General features: G+C 46.3%; 1 protein-coding gene across 1 annotated transcript in view; it reads right to left on the bottom strand.

The window, feature by feature from the left end:
* Positions 1–21,952, bottom strand: part of TNR (tenascin R) — a 293,152-nt gene that overhangs the window by 126,003 nt on the left and 145,197 nt on the right. The gene's annotated exons all lie outside the window — the stretch shown is intronic.

The following is a 21,952-nucleotide window of genomic DNA, read 5'->3' as shown; positions in this document are numbered from 1 at the left end:
CACAAAACACAGATCAGCTTTCTTATTTGTCTGTTTTTTTTTTTTAAGTATCTTCCAGATCTGAAACCTGGTTGAAAAAAACAGAGTAGGAAGCCAAATGAGGTTTGGAACGGTGCTGCAGGGTGGCTTTAGTGCAATCCCCTAGCTATGGCACCTCACAGTGAGTTTGTAAGCTATGCAGGGGCTCACCTAGTAGGTGCTTGGATAGGAGACCTCCACGAAAACTGGGTGGTATTGAGAGTCAGTTAATGGTACTCTCCCTTGCACCAGATGCATACACTTAAAGCCCTTCATTGTTTGTTTTTATTTTTAAATACATTCCCAGGAAATGTATCAGGGTTTATTCTAAAATTTAAAAGCAGATGAAAAATGGTGAAAACCAAAACATCAGCAGTACGGAGGAGGGGCACTCACAATGTAGCAGTCAGGTGGGTTTGGCTGCTGGGACCTGGCTCCCTGCCAATCTTGCTCCCCTATTGCACAGATGAAGCGGACAGGGCTGCCCTGAAGGGTCCAGGTCAGCAGAGAAGCAGAAGGCTGCACCCTGTGAGTACTGGCCCCCTGCCGGACAGATCCCTTTCCTGACCCCAGTCCTTTAGCACACCCTGTCCACTTCCTGGGGCCATACTGAAGGGCTGAGGTCAGGAGGGGCTCTGGCCAGCAGGAGAAGCTGGCAGTCCTGGCTCACCACACCCAGCTCCCTGCCGGTTTTGGTTCCCAGGGCACAGAGTCCCATCCACTTCCCCTGCTCGACAGAGCCCCCTTCTGATCCCGGTCTTTCAGCATGGCTTTGTTCACTTCCTTTGCAAAAAATTCCTGGGTCCCCCAAAAAGCCAAATTTGAGTGAAAATCAGTAAAAACCAGAATACTGACTTAAAAAACCCAGGATTTTTTCAGGGCAAATCAGTAAATACCTAAATTGATGGGCCTTGTATACACTGTTCTTCCTTGTATACCTTTTTGACAAAAGGTAAAACCTAGATCCTTTTCACTTGTGGCTATTACAAAGGCTGTGGCACTTTTCTCTCTCCACATTCCTTTTTGGGCAATGATATTTTGCTGATTTAACAAGCTTCCTACAGTTCCTTACTGGATACAGCATTGTACTTCCTTTCTTTTCCTAAGCCATAAGATAAAGTTCCAGTCGTACAGCTGATGGATTCCATCCCAGCAGAGGCTGCATTTCAAGAGGGCTTAAATTGTTTGGTTTTTTTAATAAAGCATTTTGGGAACCTTTGGCATGAAAAGCAGTACGTTGTATATAATATAGAATTTTAGTATTATGAATCCAGCTCTGGAAAAGCTTTTAAATTGATTTATTGGTGGGTGGGGTGTGCGTGCTGGCTTTGGAGACACAGAAACTAAGGAGAGTCATTATTGGATTTGTGCAGTATTGCTTGAGAGGCACTAAACAAGGAGAGACAACGGTTCTCTCATTCCACGTAACAAATGGCTCTCAGTTTCTGCTCACGCAGCCAAGAAAAGAGGGCACAAGAAAGAAAGAAGGGTTACTTTTTCTGTTTGTGCTTTGGAGTTTATTTTGCATGTTGCTTTTGAAAATTGTTTGTGTGTGTGATACTTCACATCAAGAAACTCATTTAAAAGTACACTATTTTTAGAGCTGAGTGAAAATCACAATTTCCATCCTGCAGGAAATGTGATGTTTCACCATTTTATTTTTTCCTAAATCAGGAGAAAAAATTGAAATAATTTTTTTTCACAGAACAAAAAGTTTTCCAAAAATGCTACTTCAGAAATAATGAAACATTTCATTTTGGAGTTTTTGATCAAAACATACCCTGATACTCCTGATTCAAAATGTTTCATTTTAGTTTACTGAACTGACCCAAAATATTTCAAGTCAGGTCAATATTAAACTGTATTGCTCTGTGATCGCACATTGCTTCATGGGAACTGCAATTCAGGTGTCTAAGGCCCCAGTTTTCCCCTGTGGGCCAGTCTACGTCTCCTTTGATGCACTTGCAGCCATATGACTCCCATGGTGCACCATGCTCCTGGGGGGCGAGGGCTGTGTTGCATCATGAGTCCAGCCAGGGAGTGTAGCCCATAGGGAGGCACTAGGCACCCCAAACTAACAACTCCCATGAGGCAATGCACCACTTTAGTGAAATGCAGTTTAATGTTGGACTGACTCTATCGAAACATTTTAGGTCAGATCAACAAGCCAAAATATTTCAACTCCCATTGAGATCAGCGAGCTTTCAGTCAGACCCTTAAGGCATTCTGTAGCTGGATCAGCAGTATTAAACACCTACAGCTGTCTACATCTGGCACACAGGTGTTTAATTATGAGCTGGTTAGCTGGCAAGATGATTTTTGTGGAGAAGGAGATGGGAAATCACCTACAGTTCTTACCCACATCCCTTGGCACTTTATATATATATATATATATATAAATTATATATATATATATATAAATTATATATATATATATATATATATATATAAATTATACATATATATATATATATAATTTACCACGCCGGCATGACAATAAATCCAAGCTTAAATACTCATAAAAATTCTGCAGTCACAAAAGTCACACATTTTCTGAGGGGGCAGAGAAGGAAAAAAGATCTTGATAGTAGGGGATTTTGATAATAGAGTGTGAGGAGAGACAAAAGCATGTAAGAGGGTGGAAGAAACAAAGGCAATGAATTTGATTACAAACAACTGATCTACAAATATTTGAAAGGTATCAACACTGAGGCTGAATTTGCCTCTTCAATACACTGCTATAGCTGCAAAATAACTTAACTGACTTCAGTGGATTTACTGGGGATTTTATATTGGTCTCACTGAGAGAAGAACTTTGTCCTACGGAGAAATTGTTCTAGAGAAGGCCCAGGGGAAATATCTGGGCGTAAATGGATGAAAGTTAAAGGAAAACGTGGGTTGAAGAGTATTCCAGACTGTCAGGCTACATTGTGGGCAAGTCTCCCAAGGGCAAGGATAAAAACCAGTCACTTGGGCTATTTAAAACTATATTGGAGAAAACACTGTAAAGCACAAGCCTATGTGGGCTGGGGAATGACTAGGTTGACTGAATAGGTCGTTTCTACCTCTAACTTCTATGACTCTGTGGCTTAGAGGGAGAGAGCTAGAAATTTGCTGAGCTAGAACAGTCTCAGGAGTAGAGCTGGGTGCAGTTTCTGGACAAAAAGAACGCAGATTCGTTGGCGGAAACGTTTCATGAATTTGTGTTGAATTTGCCAAATTGTTTTGGTTGGGAAAGGGCCAAAAACAAATTCAGAAAAAAATCAAAAAGTCTAGTTCTGACAGTTTTGAAATGAAACATTTTGATTTTTTCAATTCACAACTTTTTTGTTTGAGTTTTACTTCAATGTTTTTTTTGAAAGGTGTGTGTGTGTGGGGAATAAATAACCCTCAAACCCATAATGCAGCATTTCATTTTGGGGAAAAAATATTTTCTTCGACCCAAAATGATTTTTTTTTTCAATTTTTTCAGTTCACTGAAAAATTTGAAAACATTTCATTTCAGGTTGACGCAATATGAATCCTCTCCCCGGCCCTTGCAATTTTTCAGTTGGGCCAGTGAACTGAAAAAAACAGTTATTCATCCAGATCTACTCAGGAGCCTACTATTCGAGCGTAAGCTTGCTGTCCAGGCATCTGCAGGTGCTAATGGTAGTTGTCTAGCCAGGAGTAGGTCTATCTGGCCCTAGATCTGCCAGTCCAGGAGCAGCGCTAACAACCCTGCTATCCCATAACAGGCTTGTACCGGGTCCATGCTCCTGTCATGCTCTGCCTCCAACTCTCAGCTGCTGTTGGATTCTCTCCTGCTCTCTGGCTCCAGCCCTTCATGCTCTGCAGCTGGGAACTCGGGTGAGGAGACTTTGGTCTGGAATTCCCTGGACACAGGTGGCACAGCAGCTGCAAGTCCTTTTTGTTCTTATTGGTAAACAGCCCAGATTTTATTTAAATATTCAGTAGGAAAGGACTTTGCCTGAATGTTGATCCAAGATGGGAGATGGTCCCTCATCTGACTCGAGGCTGCTAGCCTCAGAGATTCCCCCTTCGCAGCCACCAGCAGGAGACTCCGAGACGATGCTTAACTTGGCATTTTAATTTCAAATCCATATGGGGCAGTGTCCCTCTGCCAGGCAGACTCTGTGGGCCCTGTGCTGGGTGCAATGGGGCGGGAGGTGACAGCTCTCTCGTGGGGCTAGGCTTTCTCATTAGACGCCTCTCTGTCTTCCTGGCTCTGTGAGCTCAGCTGGCACCAGGCATTGGGAATGAGTTGCTCAGCTGCCCAGGTGCTTTTAAATATGGAGATATACCTATCTCATAGAGCTGGAAGGGACCCTGAAAGGTCATCGAGTCCAGCCCCCTGCCTTCACTAGCAGGACCAAGTACTGATTTTTGCCCCAGATCCCTAAGTGGCCCCCTCAAGGATTGAACTCACAATCCTGGGTTTGGCAGGCCAATGCTCAAACCACTGAGCTATCCCTGAGTGAGTGGAGGAAGAAAAGGCAACAGAACCTAGAGGGGCGCTTTGAAGAGCTCCCATCTTTTCTCAGTCCCCAGAATTCTCTCTCTTAATCCCTCTTCATCTCCCTTCCTCCCATTGCGCTCTCGGGATGTTGTGTTGTGTGTCCGCACGCTCACCTGGTCTGTGGATGTGCTCATGCACACGTTTGTATGTGTCTGCATGTTCTTTGTTTGGGGGGGATGTATGTGTCAGGATGTAGGTCACATGTCTCTGGGTGTGTGGCTTGGACTGTGAGTACATGGATCTGTGTTTGTGCCTCAGGGTGTGTGTGTGTGTGTGTGTGTGTGTGCACGAGGATGAGGGGTGTGTGTGTATTTGTGCCTGTGCAGCTGTTTCCTGGCATGGCTGTGTCAGGATGCCTGCCTGACCATGAAATCTAAACTACCTACCTACCTACCTAGTGACCCTGCGACCACTAATGGATCATAATAAATAAGAGCTATTGGTCTAAAGGCCTGGGTGGAAGAGAGTGACTAACTGCTCTGCGCCCTAGAGGCCTCAGAAGGGAGCTCCCTGTGGCTCAGCCAAATGTGGCTGGAGATTTTATTTTACAAAGCAGGGCAAACTTTGCTGTGAACCAGATGCTGCCTATGACTTGAGTCTTCCAGGGGAGAGTAAATGACCCAAACCTACTGGTCTCCAGAATGAGTGCCGCAGATCACATCAAAGCCGAGTGCTACAGGAGCACAAAAAAGAATTTACAGCCAAACAGGTTGTATAATGTGTCATATTACCTTGAAATGCAGAGCTCCTTCGAGCTTCATGGCTGCTGCCTTGATTTGCTCATCTGATTGCCATGTTAATGGTACGTAGAGCGGCTCTAGGAAACTTCACTTCCCTGAACAGCCTGCCCCGTCTCTTCTCCTTAGCAGGCAGATGTATCTACGCCCACTATTCCCAGCAGATATATATACACACACACTCACCTAACAGTGAGCTCAGCTAGTGTGAATCTCCAATTAGTGAAGATATGCCTGGGAATGACAACATTTGGATCTGGATTTCAATCCGCTCCGATTTTGGGGGTGTTCACCTCTCAGGGGCTAGGGCCCCTTTTGGGTTCTGGGCTTTTGGTCCATGACAGAGTTGGGAGCCAACTGTGAAATTAAATCTGGGCCCTATAAGATCCTAGTGGATGCTCCCCTGAGCCTAATTCTTAGTTAAATACACACCTTATATTGAAATCTGCTGCATTCCAAAAGCCAGCAGTCTGTTTTTCAGAAGACTCTTTGAGTCTGAATAGTAGCCATCTTCTGCCAGTATCCATAAGAGATCATCCAGATCTGAACTGTCCCAGAGCATTCAGCCCATTTTACCTCACTCTTATATGGTGCTTTTCATTAGTAGATCTTAAAAGACTTTACAAAGGAGGCCAGTATCATCCCCATTTACAGATGGGGAAACTGAGGCTGTCAAGGCTGAATCCCCACTCTGGTACCTCAAGGGCAGGAAGTGGGAGCCTGCAAGGATTCTAAAAACTAATGCTGGCCACTTTAGGCTTGTATTAAACTCCCAAGGTTACAGCTTTTCTTTGACCTTGGCTTGGTAAACCCTGCCACCACCCAAATGCAAAAAAACCCCCTTTGGATCCAGGAAGGAGCACTTGGGAATTCCTCCCTATGGGGTACCCTCAAGCCCTTTCACCCGCCCTCCGGAGAAGAGCTGAGAAAGAAAACAAAGGAAATTAGCGGTTGCCACCAGCTAATTAAACAACATATGCACAAACCTCTTAGGACACCAAAAACCCAATCCTCTTCTTAAGAGGTAAATTTTATTAAAAACAAAAAGAAAAAAAATATATCTGGAACTTAGGCTTTTGCTAGATTTTTAAAAGAGTAATTCCAAAAATTAAGTACAGGCGAGTCTCATCTTACGCGGGGGTTCCGTTCTGCGGTTAGCGCATAAAGCAAAAACCGCGTATAGTGAAAATTACATTGAGTTGAATGGCGGGTGGAATCGCCCGCACTACAAGTACAGTATTAAAATTGTTATTTTTCTCTTTTTGTTTTGTTTTTGCTGACCGTGTAAAGCTGAAATCGCGCATGTTAAATGCGCATAAGATGTGACAGACCTGTACCCAAAATAGCTTCTTGGGGGTTCAGCTTAAAGGTTACAAGCAAACAAAAGTACCTGGGGTTAGCACAGAGGAGATCCATAAGCCAAAATAAAGAAATAACCTGATCGTGTCTACCTAAACATTCCCTGTCCCAATGATTTCTTCTAGGTATGGAAAATAATTTTTCATACCTGGTTCAAACCTTACACAGCATTCCTGCTTATAGCATTGCTGCTCCGTGTCCTTGCAGCCCAGAGAGAGCAACAGACAGGGAAAGTTTATTTTCCCATTTTAAAAAGTTCTAGCCTTCTCATTGGCTCTTTTGGTCAGGTGCCCACTCTTTTTCTTTACCTGGGGGGCTTTTTAACCCTTTACAGGTAAAGCAAGTAAAGAACAGCTACCAAGAGGGATTTTACAGCTAACTGGCTGGCTGGGTGTCCATCAAAGGGAGCTATCCCTCCCCTTTATTTATCACAGAGGCACAGAGCAAGATGAAGTGACTTGCTCAAGGTCACCCAGCAGGCAAACGGCAGAGCAGACAACAGAAGCTAATGCAATGATCTACCCACTAGGAAACACAGAGAGGTACCATTGGATCATTTCAGATCCAGATTTGTCTCCAGCCAAGTTCAGAAGTGTTTGGTGCTGGGGTTTTGACTTGGGCCTAACTCTGATGCAGAGAGGATATGGTGGACTCCACCACAGCAGGAGAATATTGCCCATCCCTTCCTCTCATTCAAACACTGCCTTCAGTGGAGTTGTTCTGGGAAAAGAATAACTCAACTACTGAAGCTTCCGCTGTATGGTCCAGAGAGGGGTCAGCGAGCTGAGGATGTGATAGCAGGTACATCCTCAATTCAGTCTCAGCAGAGTCCTGGCGATATGAAGACAGGAGAGAGGCTAATCTGGGGCTGGAGAATAGACATCTTGATACTGGGCCAAAAGCAAGCCCTAGTGTTTGCTCTTCCATGGACCTCAGGGCCGGCGCAACCCATTAGACGACCTAGGCGGTCACCTAGGGCGCTAACATTTGGGGAGCAGTGACCGTAGCGGCCGGATCTTCGGCTGCCCCAGTCGTCGGTGGTATTTCGGGGGCGGGACCTTCCGCCGCCTCTGTCGGGGGCGGCATTTCAGGAGCGGGACCTTCCACCGCCTAGGGTGGCAAAAAAGCTGGCAGCACTCCTGATGGACCTGTGCACAGCCCTCCCCCCGCCCCGAGCTCTGCAGGTACTGTTCAGTGAGTCAGTCTGATCACTTCCGTTCAACACTGCACTGCCGGGCGGAGAACGGCCAATGCCAAGAACTTCACTGCGGCCAACGAGATCCCATCCATTTCATTAGTGGAGAACGCTGTAAAGCAGCATCCCTTGGGGGGTGCCTCAAGGAACAGAAATCAAGTGACAGTCAGCACCCCCAAGGATGGTGCATTAAGCTGATTGAGTTTAAACCTGCTGCCTGTCTAGCACCAGCTGATTTCTAAGCATGGGCCAACTTCCCCTGCACAATGAAACAATTCAAAGAGCCTTCCCAATCCTCCTGGGGGCTGTGGAAAGCTGCCTTTTGCTTATCTGCCTTATCAGTATCAGTGTGACAGACAGAGCTCATCTTTCAGCTAATGAGATTCCTTTTCATTCCTTAACACAACCCTCCCCCACTAGCCCCCCTCCCCTTCCTCTGTGATAGCTGGCGGTTTGTATTCCTGGGGCCCCTCCAGCCAGCTGAATGCCTTCCTTTACATGACAGGGAGGAGGCTGTCCCTGCCAGAAATTGCTCCTGAACTATTTATCAGGCTTCCACAGGCAGGAGGAATGAATGACTGACTGAGAGGCTGCTTGGCCTTAATCTTGCTAAGCGGTTCCAAACGAGGGTTGTCAAACCAGACAGTGGAACAGCTTCTGCTAAGTGTGTGTTCTCGTTCCCTACACGCATAGGGACGCGCGCACGGTTTCTGGTTGCAAATGAGGCCAGCCAGAATGCGTCAGGATTTCCCATGCCATGCTGCTGCGGCAGTGGAAGCCCCCGAATATTTTTAGCATGGGCTTTCCTGGCCAGATCCAGGCTCCTTGTCCAGCCCAAGAAAAGTGACATGAAGGCAGAGACTTCAGCCTCTTGAACACCGCGTTGTATTTTATGTCACCCTCTTCTTCATTCCTCCATTTAGTAGCATTGTGTCATCCGTGGCAGCAGGTAACCTAGAGGACTGACCATTTTCTTTAACCCTTTGGGATGTACACACACGTGCGCTGCTAATGACACCCCTGGGTTTCTGCAGCGACTGAATCCCGGACCCCTGGATCTGAACTCATGAGCCCCTACAGCTGCAGCTGCAGGACCAAGGCTGGGAGCCACAATGGGACTTAGGTGCTGCAATGCTGAGTGTCACGGTGCTGAACGTTTAGATGCCTAGAAAATCACAGGAACACTGCAATCCACGAAGCCTGACTTAGGTGCCTCGGTTCCCTATACAACGAATGGGGAGAGATAGGTTTCTCCCCGCCTAGTGGGCTGGCTTTTGTGGTTTCTAAGCGATACTGAGGTGAAGGGCATGTGCTGAGTCCTCCACTCTAGGTGCGTAACTCTGGACTACAGGGAGGCACCGAGCTCTGCTTAGAGATCCACGAACACGGGGCTTCGGTGCCTAAGCCACTTTTGGAGGGAATGAGTTAGGTGCCTGCCTCACAAACCAGCCAGAGGAGGAAGTGCCCACCTTATAGCTTGGCTCATGGTACTTAGAGCACTCACCAAGGCTGTGGGAGACCCAGGCTCAATTCTACCCTCTCTCCCAAAGGGAGCGAAACAATGTGAACAGGGGTGCTTTCCCACCTCCCTGACCTGTGGGTTATTCTGATGTAGGGCACCCTCAACCTCGCCTGTTGAATGGATACATAATAAAGGACATGGTACCTGTTGCAATGCTGAGGTACTCCAGCTGGGGGGGGGGGTGCTGGTGTGCACCCACACGTGTGTGTAAAGTCTGGCCCTTGGTGGGGGGGGGGGGTAGAGGTAGAACACGGCTGCTGTTTGACAGAACATGACACCAGATTAGGAGGAACAGTGACGCATAGCTCAGGGGCACTTGACATTGGCAGACTGCAATTACCCCAACTGGAATTTGGCCAGGACATCAAGATTTAAGCCCTGTCTTTTGCCAAAAATAACCATGGTACAATTAAGGTCACCTCTAGCAGTGCCATGAAACTATGTCAGGGTACCGGTTCAATGCTACCTGCAGCTGGGTTTTCCTTAAAGCTCCTCCATCCAAATTATAAGTAGGTCCATCCCTGGTTCACGTATGAATTGTGACACATGTACAGCCTGAAGGGCGATGGCTGCAGGCCGAGCTACAGGAAGACTTGGCTCAGGTCTTGGCTGCTACATCATTTTGTACATTTCTTTTTCAACACAAGAATGAGCAATTTAAGTTGACTTAATGATGCCTTGCGATGCTGATAGTGGTGGCAAATCATAAAGGGAATATTGTGATATGGAAAGGATGTTTCTGCATGGTTTACTGGGCAGAATGAAGACCCAAGCCCCTCCCAATATGGTGTACATGATGTATTCCGTGATTACTACATTCTGATTAAAGAACAGGGTTATGTTCACTCTGGTAGTAGGTAGAATTCTGTCTGTCTGCTGAGCTGCTGGAGTGTTTTATATTGAGCTAAGATTCGAACCAGCATCTCATGCACTCTCACTGAGCGAGTATGGGGGTGTGTGTGTAAAAACAACTCCTTTTCTAGGTCAGCAGGGTGATGTCTGGGCCTGCAGCAAGGCTCCTCATGAATTAACTATCTGGCCCAGAAGCAAGACTGTACAGTATCAGAGGGGTAGCTGTGTTAGTCTGAATCTGTAAAAAGCAACAGAGGGTCCTGTGGCACCTTTAAGACTAACAGAAGTATTGTGAGCATAAGCTTTCGTGGGTAAGAACCTCACTTCTTCAGATGCAAGTAATGGAAATTTCCAGAGGCAGGTATAAATCAGTATGGAGATAACGAGGTTAGTTCAATCAGGGAGGGTGAGGTGCTCTGCTAGCAGTTGAGGTGTGAACACCAAGGGAGGAGAAACTGCTTCTGTAGTTGGATAGCCATTCACAGTCTCTGTTTAATCCTGATCTGATGGTGTCAAATTTGCAAATGAACTGGAGCTCAGCAGTTTCTCTTTGGAGTCTGGTCCTGAAGTTTTTTTGCTGTAAGATGGCTACCTTTACATCTGCTATTGTGTGGCCAGGGAGATTGAAGTGTTCTCCTACAGGTTTTTGTATATTGCCATTCCTGATATCTGACTTGTGTCCATTTATCCTCTTGCGTAGTGACTGTCCAGTCTGGCCAATGTACATAGCAGAGGGGCATTGCTGGCATATGATGGCATATATAACATTGGTGGACGTGCAGGTGAATGAGCCGATCTGTTGTAGCTGATCTGGTTAGGTCCTGTGATGGTCCTGTGAAGGCTGTACAGATGCTCCAATGTTTAAAGCAGAAGACCAGGAGCAAGAACTCCAGTGCTTGAGGCTTGGTGGGTATCTATCTAATTACACAGCAGAAGTGATGCATTATATTTTTGCAAACTGCACCTTCAAATAGGAGGAGGAGGAGTCCTGCCTGTCTGCTGTGAGGTGCTCCATTCTGGAAAGCAGTTTTGGATTCTGTGACTGGGTCAGACTCACTGTGCTTTGCCTCATGCAGATGCTACATTTGTTCTTTCTTGGTGTGTTGCTTTCCTTCATGTACAATCAATGCCCGTCTATCTGAAAGCCCAAGCCTGCTCTTCGTGTGTAGAAAAGCATGACACATGACATGGATGAGGGTCAATGACATTGTTACAGCATTTAGACCTACAGAGCACAGATCTGGGTGGGTAAGTGGTCTCAGATCAGTGGAAATTCTTTATATTAGGCATATGGGAGTGGCAGCCAGAAAGGGGGCCTGGCCCAAGGAAAGAGCTCTTCACTGCCTCTTCCCCTATCTTATAATCCCTCCAGAGGCTCCATGGTACAAGGCACAACTGGAGGGCGGGTGTGCTTGGCTGCCTTATGGTGACCACCTTTTCAAAATGCAAAAGTGGGATGCATGCAGGAGCCCTGCCCCCTGCTCCTCCTCTTCCCCCTGAGATCCTGCCCCAGCTAGGTGAGACGCTGGCTAGTGATAAGAGTCACTCAGGGAGCCTGGGCTACTGTGGGGCGCCCCAGACTCTCCACCTGCTGTGGGAGAGCTGGAGGGAGAGCCCCAGAGCAGTCCTGGCTCATGTCCCTGCCCAGGACAGGTGGAGGGTCCAGGGCTCCTGGGCAGTGCTTACCACTGCCTCACTTCAGCTTCTGATCTGGGGTGGGGCCTCGTGATAAGGTGGAGCTAAGGCCCCTCTCACTAGGAAGAGGCTGGCATCACCCCTGAGCCTTGGTCAGGTGTGGAGATGTGCCGCAGGGAATCCAGGACAGCATTTGTCCCAGAGTCATTCAGGCTGGGACCAGGACTTGAAATGTACATTTTGGGACTGTCCCGCCCAATTAGGGACAAATAGTAACCCTAGTCTGCTCCCAGCTATTGTCAGTGCGCTGGTGGATACCCTCATTCCAGCGGGTGATGAAACAGATGCGGAGCAAGGCAGGAAGTGATGATGGATGGATGTCATGTGGCTCACATGGAGTTACTAATGGCAGGCAACTGTGGACTAGGTGGAAGCACATACAGAGAGCTACAACCCTTACATGGATGGCGAAGCACTGATACTGAGGGGAAGCAGTGTGGATTAGTGGCTAGCACAGCAGACTAGGATTCAGGTGGCCTGGCTCTGGCTTGCTGAGTGACTGTAGGAAAGCCCCTTTGTTTCGCTGTGCCTCGGTTTCCCCATGTGTAAAATAGGGACAATGATAGCGAGCTCCTTTGTAAAGCTCTTTAACACCTACTGCTGAAATGGGCTATTGAAGAGCTCAGTATTATATTTATTATTATAATTGAAACCCAGACTTTGTCAAGACAGGCAACAGCACCAGAGTCACCCCCCCTCCCCCTGAGCAACTGGTCATTGTTTAGTTTCATTCTCTGCTCAGCACCTCCCCCGTGTGAGCATCCATGGGCTTGTTTCACTTCATTCTGGCCCACTCCTCACAACTGGCCAATAGTGAGTGATTGCCTGGGCCCTGCTCTTGCTGCCTGTTGCTGTGGTGGTTTGATAGGAAATCCACCATCCACAGGCTCTGGCGCTTGGCCCTGTCTTGCCCGAGTCACCACTGGCTGAAATGCTTTTAAAGGGGACACTTATGGGCACGATGTGTTCATCTTTGTATCTGCTTTTTTCTCCTGCTGGCCTGGTCCGCGCACTTGGCACAGCTGTGCTCCCTGTCGCAAGGCGTTTGCTGGGAAAGGCCCTCTTTCTTTATAGGCCTCATCCAAGACCCACTGCTGTCAATGGGAGCCTCTCCTATGACTTCAGGGGGCACTGGCTCAGGCTCTGGAGTTCTCTCTTTTTTGCAACCAGAAGATGCCTGGCTCCTTTTTCTTCTGTGCGCATCCCAGTTGCAAGCTAATGTGGACATCACAAACTCTGGCCAAGTTTAGCGCCAGGTTCATGGCTAGTCCTAATATCTATAATGGAGCAATTGGAAGAGCCCCAGATCCAAATATCCCTGCCAGGATCAATATTATCGCCTTGTTAAATTAAACCATGACTCTTTAAGATCTGCCCTGCCTTCCATTTTGATTATTCTATAGTGCCCACAAATGTGGCTATTAATTTTTAGGGCCTTTAGGGCCTGATCCTGCACCATTGAATCTGATGGGCTTTTTTTTGATGCCTTCAGTGGGAGCAGGACCATGCGCTTAAGTGTGCTAGTTACTATGGTATCTATGTTTAAATTGCTTCTGAACTTGGGCAGGGTTTTTTCTCCTATGTTTTTGGGAGAGCTGTTGCAAATTTTTTTTCTCTTTACATCAAAGTGTTAGGCGGCAACTGGCCAGCAAATGAACTTCCAGTTACTTTGTCCTTTGGTATGCTGGGTTATTTTGACTTCACTTTTTTTTTTTGTTTCAAAACTGATTTAAAAATAATCAAGTCCCTTCTGTGACTGCAAATGAACATTTGGTGATAAAGTATGTTCCTAGGTTATCTTGGAGGAAAGTGCAATCTACTGTACTTTCTAGTTTTTCTCCATTTCATTGATTTTTGTTAGCTCTTATCTTCCATTCTTTATTTCACAGTTGCCTGAGCATTAAAGGACATTTCTTCTTCTCCTCAGGCATGTGTAGACAGCACCTTAAACCTCTGCACATTAAAATATTGGCTCCCAGCAGGCAGACAGAAATGTTCAGTGAGCTCTGAGTGAAATTGTCAAATGAGTGTTCATATCACATGCTACCATCCACCCCAGACTGCAGCCGGCTGCTGCTAGTTACTTCCCCCTCTCTGGATCAGTTATACAACTATAAGGCCTGATCATGCAATCCTTACTCAGACAAGTAGTCCTTAGTCATGGAAGTAATGCCATTGACTAAGAGATGCAGAATTGTGCCGTAGGGCCTGATCCAACATCTCCTGTAGTCGTTGAGAGTCTTTCCAGTGACATCAGTGCCAAATGAAGCTGATCCGTAAGGGGTTTGCTGGTGGGTATTTGTGACCATTGTCAAGGCCATAAGAACTACTATTTCCAAAATGACCTGCAGGAACTCGCTCTTCTGCCTGGGTAACGGTAGAGTAGGGAAAGGTGTGCTTAAGGGGCAGCAAGTAATAAAGCTGTGTCAGAACCATTCCCCCTACCTGTCCCATTACTGGGGTTCAGATGTTTAAAGAGGCATAAGAACATAAGAATGGCCATACTGGATCAGACCAAAGATCCATCCAGCCCAGCATCCTGTCTTCCAACAGTGGCCAATGCCAGGTGCCCCAGAGGGAGTGAACCTAACAGATAATTATCAAGTGATCCTTCTCCTGCCATCTATCTCTGCCCTCTGACAAACAGAGGCTAGGGACACCATTCCTTACCCATCCTGACTAATAGCCATTAATGGACTTAACCTCCACAAATTTATCTAGTTCTCTTTTAAACCCTGTTATAGTCCTAGCCTTCACAACCTCCTCAGGCAAGGAGTTCCACAGGTTGACTGTGCACTGTGTGAAGAAGAACTTCCTTTTATTTGTTTTAAACCTGCTGCCCAGCACCTCTGACTCCAGTTGGTTTTAGAGGAAGCAGCAGTTGCTCAGCACCTATGAAAACCAGACTGCTTATTTAGGAGCTTAAATATGAAGCAAGCAATTTAACTTGAAAGGCCCCCGCATGTGACAATATTGGCCAGTGTGTCTAGCAGTAATGGAGAGTCATGTGGGCTTGTAGGAGAGCTGTGCTGGAGGCAGTTTCAGTTCCTCTGCTGTCTTGCAGAGGCAAGAAAAATAATCCGTCAAGAAGAACCTCCAAATTATACAGACAAGGGAGGGGAGAGCTCCCAGCACATCAGGGATGCTTGAGAAGGGAAAGAGGAGCCTTGCTCTGCCTCAGGCACTTGACGCTGATGCAGCTGGCCTAAAATAGTTATGCACCGAGCTCTTTTATCTTAGTAAAACTCGTCTGGCATGAGCCAGCACTTAGAGAATAAATAAACCCTTCCACACAAGCTATGGAATAATAATACATACACTTTACAGGCTGGATTAGTGACTGTGCTAAAGCCGAGGGCCAAGAGAGAATAGCAAGACTTTCCTTCCTATGTTGGAACCCACAAATACCTTCTTCAGGGCTAATATTTATTTCCTAAGTGTAATATTGATGCTGGGTGTTCTAGGGTGTAGGTTCAAACCATAGCACCTAGGAACAAAGCAGTTCATTTCTATATCTTAGGTGTACTTGATGTTCAAATGAAACAAGTGCTCAGATACTATGATGGTGTAGTCAGGACCCGTACCGAGGAGAGCAGAGCTCTTTCTGTGTTATTCTGGGGATTATTTTTTGCCCACTTGAGAATCATTCTGACGACATCAGGACCTTGGTACCCTGAGTTTATGCTGTAACCCACTTCTCCATTTGAAGGTTGTCATTCTTCTGCTGCCCTTCCTAATTTCCCTTCCTGTATCAACGCACAATCACATTATTTTTCTTTCCTTGGTCTGGAAGGGGGAAACAGATGGTCTTTTCCCAGATCCCCATTAAGAGTAAGCATCAGAAATACTACTACCTTTGAAAAACGTGGCCCATCCATGTCGCTTCATCTGTGGCTTCCCAAGGCAATGGGTACACCTACCCAGAGGTGGCTTCCCAATGCACGATCCTTGTGGCAATCCCTATGCTGTGGGTTAGTATACCTGGACTTATACAAATGCTACTGTGAAGGTTAATTTTGGTATAATATTTCCAACTGAGATAGAGTAACATATTCTTCCTCCATAGAGGTGAACTACTAAAACCATTATCTGAATCATTACCACCACTGAAATACTTGTATTCCCATTAATTTCTTGACATTTACACACATTTCTATCCCATTCAGTCACTGATCAACTTTTGGAATGTTAAATTGCAACCCTGTCACCAAACATGATCACTACTTCCATGAGAAGGATCTGTGTCCCATCATCACTGACTAGTTACAGCCATCCTCCTCTTCACTGCAGTCATCCGCAATCTCCTGCCGTCCTTTCCCATCACGTTTTGCATTTCCACTGCCCATCTTCATTATCGTCACTGTTATCACCACAACCCTCCCACTCCAGTCCTTAGCAAAGTCCTCCCAGTGCCTCATCCTTGCTGGGCACCAGGCTCTGAAGGGCAGCATACTCTTAGTGCATAAAGCACTACAACAGCCACCTGGGTCACTTAATGTGTCCCTGTCAGCAGTACAGCTCTGAACAGCACTACAATGATCTGGACTTCTGTTGTGTTTCCAGTTATACAGTCCCCCCCCCCCCCATCTTTATCTCAGTTTCACTTTTGTTTCAGACACTGACAGCTTCAGTGCATCCATTCTTCATTAGCCTCATTGTCGCCTCCACCACCACTTATCATGAAGCGTGAGCAACATAATCCTCACTAGCATCATTGTCCTCATTTCTTCCATAACAACAATCATCTTTTCTACTACTGCAGTCATTACCTCATTATACCTCCATTCCCTTTTCGAATCATCTCCATTAGAACCCCATTACCTTGAACAACAACTCCATTCCAATCTGTTATCTTCCTTATCTTCTTTACTATAGTTATCTGCACCTCCTTCTTTATAACTATCACCTCCTCAATTACCATTCCATTATCTTTATTACTACCCCTGTTACAGTCATAATTATGCCCTTTACAGTTTTGATATCTGCATCTCCACCCATCCAATTCCATATCTCTGTCACCTCTGTTAGCAGCAGCAGCACGGCATTACAACTCAGTTATCTTCATTGTCCCCATTAGATAATTCACTTATCTTCACCATCACCACCTTTATTAGAGTCCTAATTATCTCCATCCTGATTTTCATACTTTAATTATTTTTCCATTACAGATTTATTGTCTTTCATTATCACGTCCTTCATCAGTCAATCTCTCTTCCACTACAGTGTCACAGGCCACATTATTAGCTGATGGCAAGTGACACTGAAGTCAGTGGAGATCTGCAGATTTACACTAGCTGAAGATCTGGCCTGGTATCTTCATCACCGTTATCTCTGTGATAGAGATCATCCCCTCCACTTCACTGCCACCATCTTCACCAGCACCCCTCTATTACAATTCCATCATCTCCGCCTCTATTACAGTCATAATTATCTCCATTACACTTCCATTATCCCCAGATTTATCTCCAGTGCAAATTTTATGATCATCATGACCTGCTCCTCCACAGTCGTCAGCATCCCTATCGCTGTTCCATCCAGTCCCTTCAGCCGCTCCTCTAGCACAGTGAGAAGCACAGCATCTCCTCTGCTAAAATACTATTATCTTAATTGTCATTTCTACTGCAGCCAGCACCTCCATTACGGCCCCATTCTTTTCATTATCGCCTTGATTACAGTTAGAAGTGCTTCCATTACAGTGCTACTCTTTTGATTCATTTGTCTATTACAGTCTGCAGGAGCCCACCCACACATCATAATTCTATTGTCTCCAACAACGGCTCAATTCGAGTTTAATCACACACTCTTTGCAGCCGCTCATTGCTGACAGTGCTGCCATAACCATCTGCATTACCACCACCACAATTCCAGGTACCCTCTTGGAACCATCTTTCCTACCTGGGACGTGCTTTGGAGCAGAACGCCTTGTGCTACCGCTGGGAACAGGCCTGCTTTCCACAGCGCGCAGCATAGATCTGCAGTGTAAATGGAAGACGTTGAAAGGCACAGTGCTGACACAATGTGTGGAGGGGGAAACTTGTGCAGCAAATTCTGGGCAGTTCTCTTCATTGTATCAGCCCTCATATAGGAAGGGATGGCAGCTGAGGCAGAAGGTGTGGCCTGCGCTACTTGCATTGACTGGTGAACCACCTCTAGCTCATGCCCCATTGGCTTTCTGGGCAAACATGCAGAGCTGAAGTCTGTGCAGGCCCCATTTGACACCACAGAGAGAAAGCCTGCTCCAAAGCCTACTGCAATCAATGGGAGTCTCGCATTGAGTATAGTAGGCTTTGGATCAGGCCCCAAAAGACACAGCCCTGTGGCATGCTGCCTGTAGCTCTCCCACCGAGACTGTGCAGAGAGCATGGCACAGAGAACAGCTACTCCCTGGTTCCACCCATTTCCAGTGGAGCCCCAAACACATTTTGTCTGCATTGAGGGGCTCTAAGCCGACGGGGCAAAGACCCCACACTGCCTTATCTGCCCTTCCCCAATGCTAATCTTCGCCCAGTTTCCATGGACATTTTCTCTCTTCCATGCTATGCACCTGGTCTTTGTTTGTTTGTGAAAGTCAGGCTTAGTTATTGTCTCATACATTGTGATTCACTGAATATCCTTTTCCTTTCCAGCCCAACCAATTGCTAATAAAGGCTTGCCTATATCTTATGTTCCCTCATCCTGTTAGCCGGACTGTTTCAGTGTTAGCTGTACAGAACTAGTTTACGGTTGAAAGATATCATTTGGCCAGCATGCACAGAAAATGTATGACTATACTCCCTGTAACAAGTTCTTGCAAAGAAGAAGCATGTCAGAATGGGGATAAGTTAGATGAGAAGAGGTGAGACCTATTGGTGGACAAAACAGCCGTACCATGCCCATGGGACTGATTACCAGCTGGACCAGGATTCATTTCACAGCAAGCTGGACTGATTGTTAGCCAAAGCTATAGGAGACCGACACTGAGTACAGACAACATGCAAACAATTCATTAACAGGGTGGTCGGGAATTTCAAAGAAGCCTAAAGCAGCTAGGTGCCCCGCCATAATCTCTAGCCTGGCATAGGATTGGCAGACACTGTGGCAGTAAACTGAATTAAATCCACCCATTTTGTAAATGCTGAGTATTTCAACATCCTCATTGACATCATTACATCCACAGCATCCTGCTTCCATTGTGAATCTATGCTCTCTATGTCCAGTGTTATCAGCATAGCAGGGCATTTTGCTAAGAAGCATGTCACAGCTCTCACTCTCAAAACCAGGCATGTGAATTCGCTGTGACCAGTGTTACTGTCCTGCATATAGATAATTGCCATTCACCTCAGCCTGTTCACACGCTGCTTTACTATGCTGACATTTGAACTGGGGGCGGGGGTGTTGAACAGGGAGGACAGCCACACTCCATTGAGCTGATGCTAGATACTGGTTCAGCTCTGTCAGTTCGGTGGGAATCTTTGTACTTGCCCTGTTTTCAGAACAGGCATCTTACAGAACCGAAACTCTCCTTCGTGATGTACTGGAAGAAAATCAGCCCTTTGCCAGGGTTGTCTTATTGCACTGGTGACACGTGTACTTGCAGAGTTCCATTACGGGAAAATGGACCATTTCACTGCTTTTAACATGAGAGTTGCTAATGCACATGCACAGAAAGTTCCTATCTGCTTAAGCCCTGACTCCACTGTGACAAACAGTAGTGACTCTCTGGCATGCTTGCCTGTGCAAACGCATTTGTGCATAAAGTCAATCCCTTCCCACCAACATAAGAAACTCAGATGCTTGCCTCTCTCTTTCTGGGAAGCTGGGTCCTAGGAGATACAAACGCGTGAGCCGGATTTGGGAAAAAGAGAATAATGCAATCCAGCACAGCAATGTGTATAAGGAAGATAAACAGATCCACGCTGTAATTTCAGTGGCCAGAACTCCAGTGGGGTTCTTTAGGGAGCATTTGTAAACCCAGATTTGTTTAAAGCAAACAAAAAGAAAGCCCAGTTAAATCTAGCTATCGGTTTCATGTTATTATTTCTTTGTCATAGAGTAGCATCTAAGGGCCGCAACTGAAATCAGAGTCCTGCTATGGCAAATGCTGTACACACATAGACACAGTCCCTGTGCCAAAGATCTGACAAGCTACCCACAGGAAATGCAATGATCCCCATTTCACAGATGGGGAACTGAAGCACAAGGCATTTAAGTGACTTGCCCAAGAACATCACACTGTGGAAGAGCTGGGAATCAAACCCAGATCTCCTGCGTCCTAGTCTAGTGCCATCAACAAACATGGAGAAAAGCTTGTCTATCGTACATGTGATCAGAGAGGAAACTCTGGCCTCCTCTTCACCTTCCACTTGTACTTCAGAGCAGAGGCATGGGGGCTCTTGCTTCTTTTGATGCCATGGGCCAATAGTGGAACTAAGGGGGGGCCTTTAGGTGTATGTGTGGCACCTTTTCACATGGGGCTGGAGAGTTAACCTGCCCTCCACTTACTTGGCAGTAGTCGTGCCTGTCCCGCAAGGCTGAGCCTGGCTCCCTGCTCTGGGTGTTGTGACATGGCACATGGCTATGTGTGGTGCTGTGACCCCATGTGCTATGTCGCGACGCCACTCATTCAAATTTGGCCTGGCCGCCCCTTGGGCATGATGGGTCAAACAGGAATGGTGCTGCAACCCCATGTGCCAGGTTGCAATGCCCGGGGCGGGAAGCTGGGGCCTGCCCCATGGGACAGGAGATGCTGCTGCCAGGCGAGCCGTGGGCAGCCACCATGAATGACTCATTGCTCCCCGATTGCAAAACCTGGCTCTGCCACTGGTCTGGGCTATGGTGATTTCTTACCACTTATTTATTATTTGTATAACAGCAGCATCTAGAAGTGCCAACCAGACTGAGGGCCCATTGTGCTAGGGAGTGTACTTATAGATAATAAAACAGAGTCCCTGCTCCAAGGACCTTACAATCTTAGTTTACAACAAAATGCAACAGGTAGATGAAACCAACAAATAAGAAACGGGAAGGAGTAGCAGCAATACATGTGTTTTTGCACAGACTGGCTGTGTGTACAGTATGTAGACACAGCTTATTTTTTTAATGGTATAGACAAGCAGATCAGTAATAGGAACCGCATTTACCATCTGCTTAGCCATTATCAGCTTGGCAGCATTTTGTCGGCATCACGTACCGCTCTTCCCCAACAAAATGAAGTTGTGTGATGTCACTGTAGCATCAGAACATGGAGTACATATAGAACAGAGATTATGTAACAAAATACTTATGACCTCGATGGCTGCTTTATGATGCTGATGTTGTGTTTGCTGTATTGATTCCTTTACATTAGAAACTCTTCTGGCTAATTTGTACCTGTGCTTATTACTTTGACAGCTGCCCCAAAACTTTAGCAAATTTATTACTGTAGCTGGTGCAAGTCTGGCCGTGATTATGACCTTTTTCATTCGCTGTTCATTAAAGCTGTTTTTTTGAAAGACACTAATACATTTTCATGAAAAATGTCGAAATAATTGGTTCACAAATGTAAAAAAGGAATATTTTTAGAGATTTTTCAAGGAATGTTTTTTACTCAGGGCTTGTCTTCACTACCCACCTGGATCGGTGGGTAGAAATCGATCTCTCGGGGATCGAATTATCGCGTCTTGTCGGGATGTGACAATCAATCCCCGAATCGACGCGCTTACTCCACCAGCCCAGGTAGGAGTAAGCGCTGTCGACAGGGGAGCCGCAGCGGTCGATTTGCTGCCGTCCTCACAGCGGAGTAAGTCGGATCGGATACGTTGAATTCAGCTACGCTATTCGCGTAGCTGAATTTGCATATCTTAAATCGACCCCCCCCCCCCAGTGTAGACCTAGCCCCAGACTATCCAAAAAGAAACCTTTAGACCACGTGTCATTCCAAAAACCCAGAGGGCCAGACTTGCAGGTGGTGTGCCTTGGAATGGAAGTCACTGGAGCTGTAGCAATTTACACCAACTAAGGGGCTGTTCACCTGACTTCAATGGAGTGGTGGCATTTTACACCAGTTGGGTATCAGGCCCAGACATTTTATTCTTTCA

This window comes from Chrysemys picta, chromosome 8 (assembly GCF_011386835.1).
Source record: "Chrysemys picta bellii isolate R12L10 chromosome 8, ASM1138683v2, whole genome shotgun sequence".
Taxonomy (NCBI): domain Eukaryota; kingdom Metazoa; phylum Chordata; order Testudines; family Emydidae; genus Chrysemys; species Chrysemys picta.
Note: the sequence above shows the minus strand (reverse complement) of the source record. Positions and strands in the feature narration are given on the sequence as shown.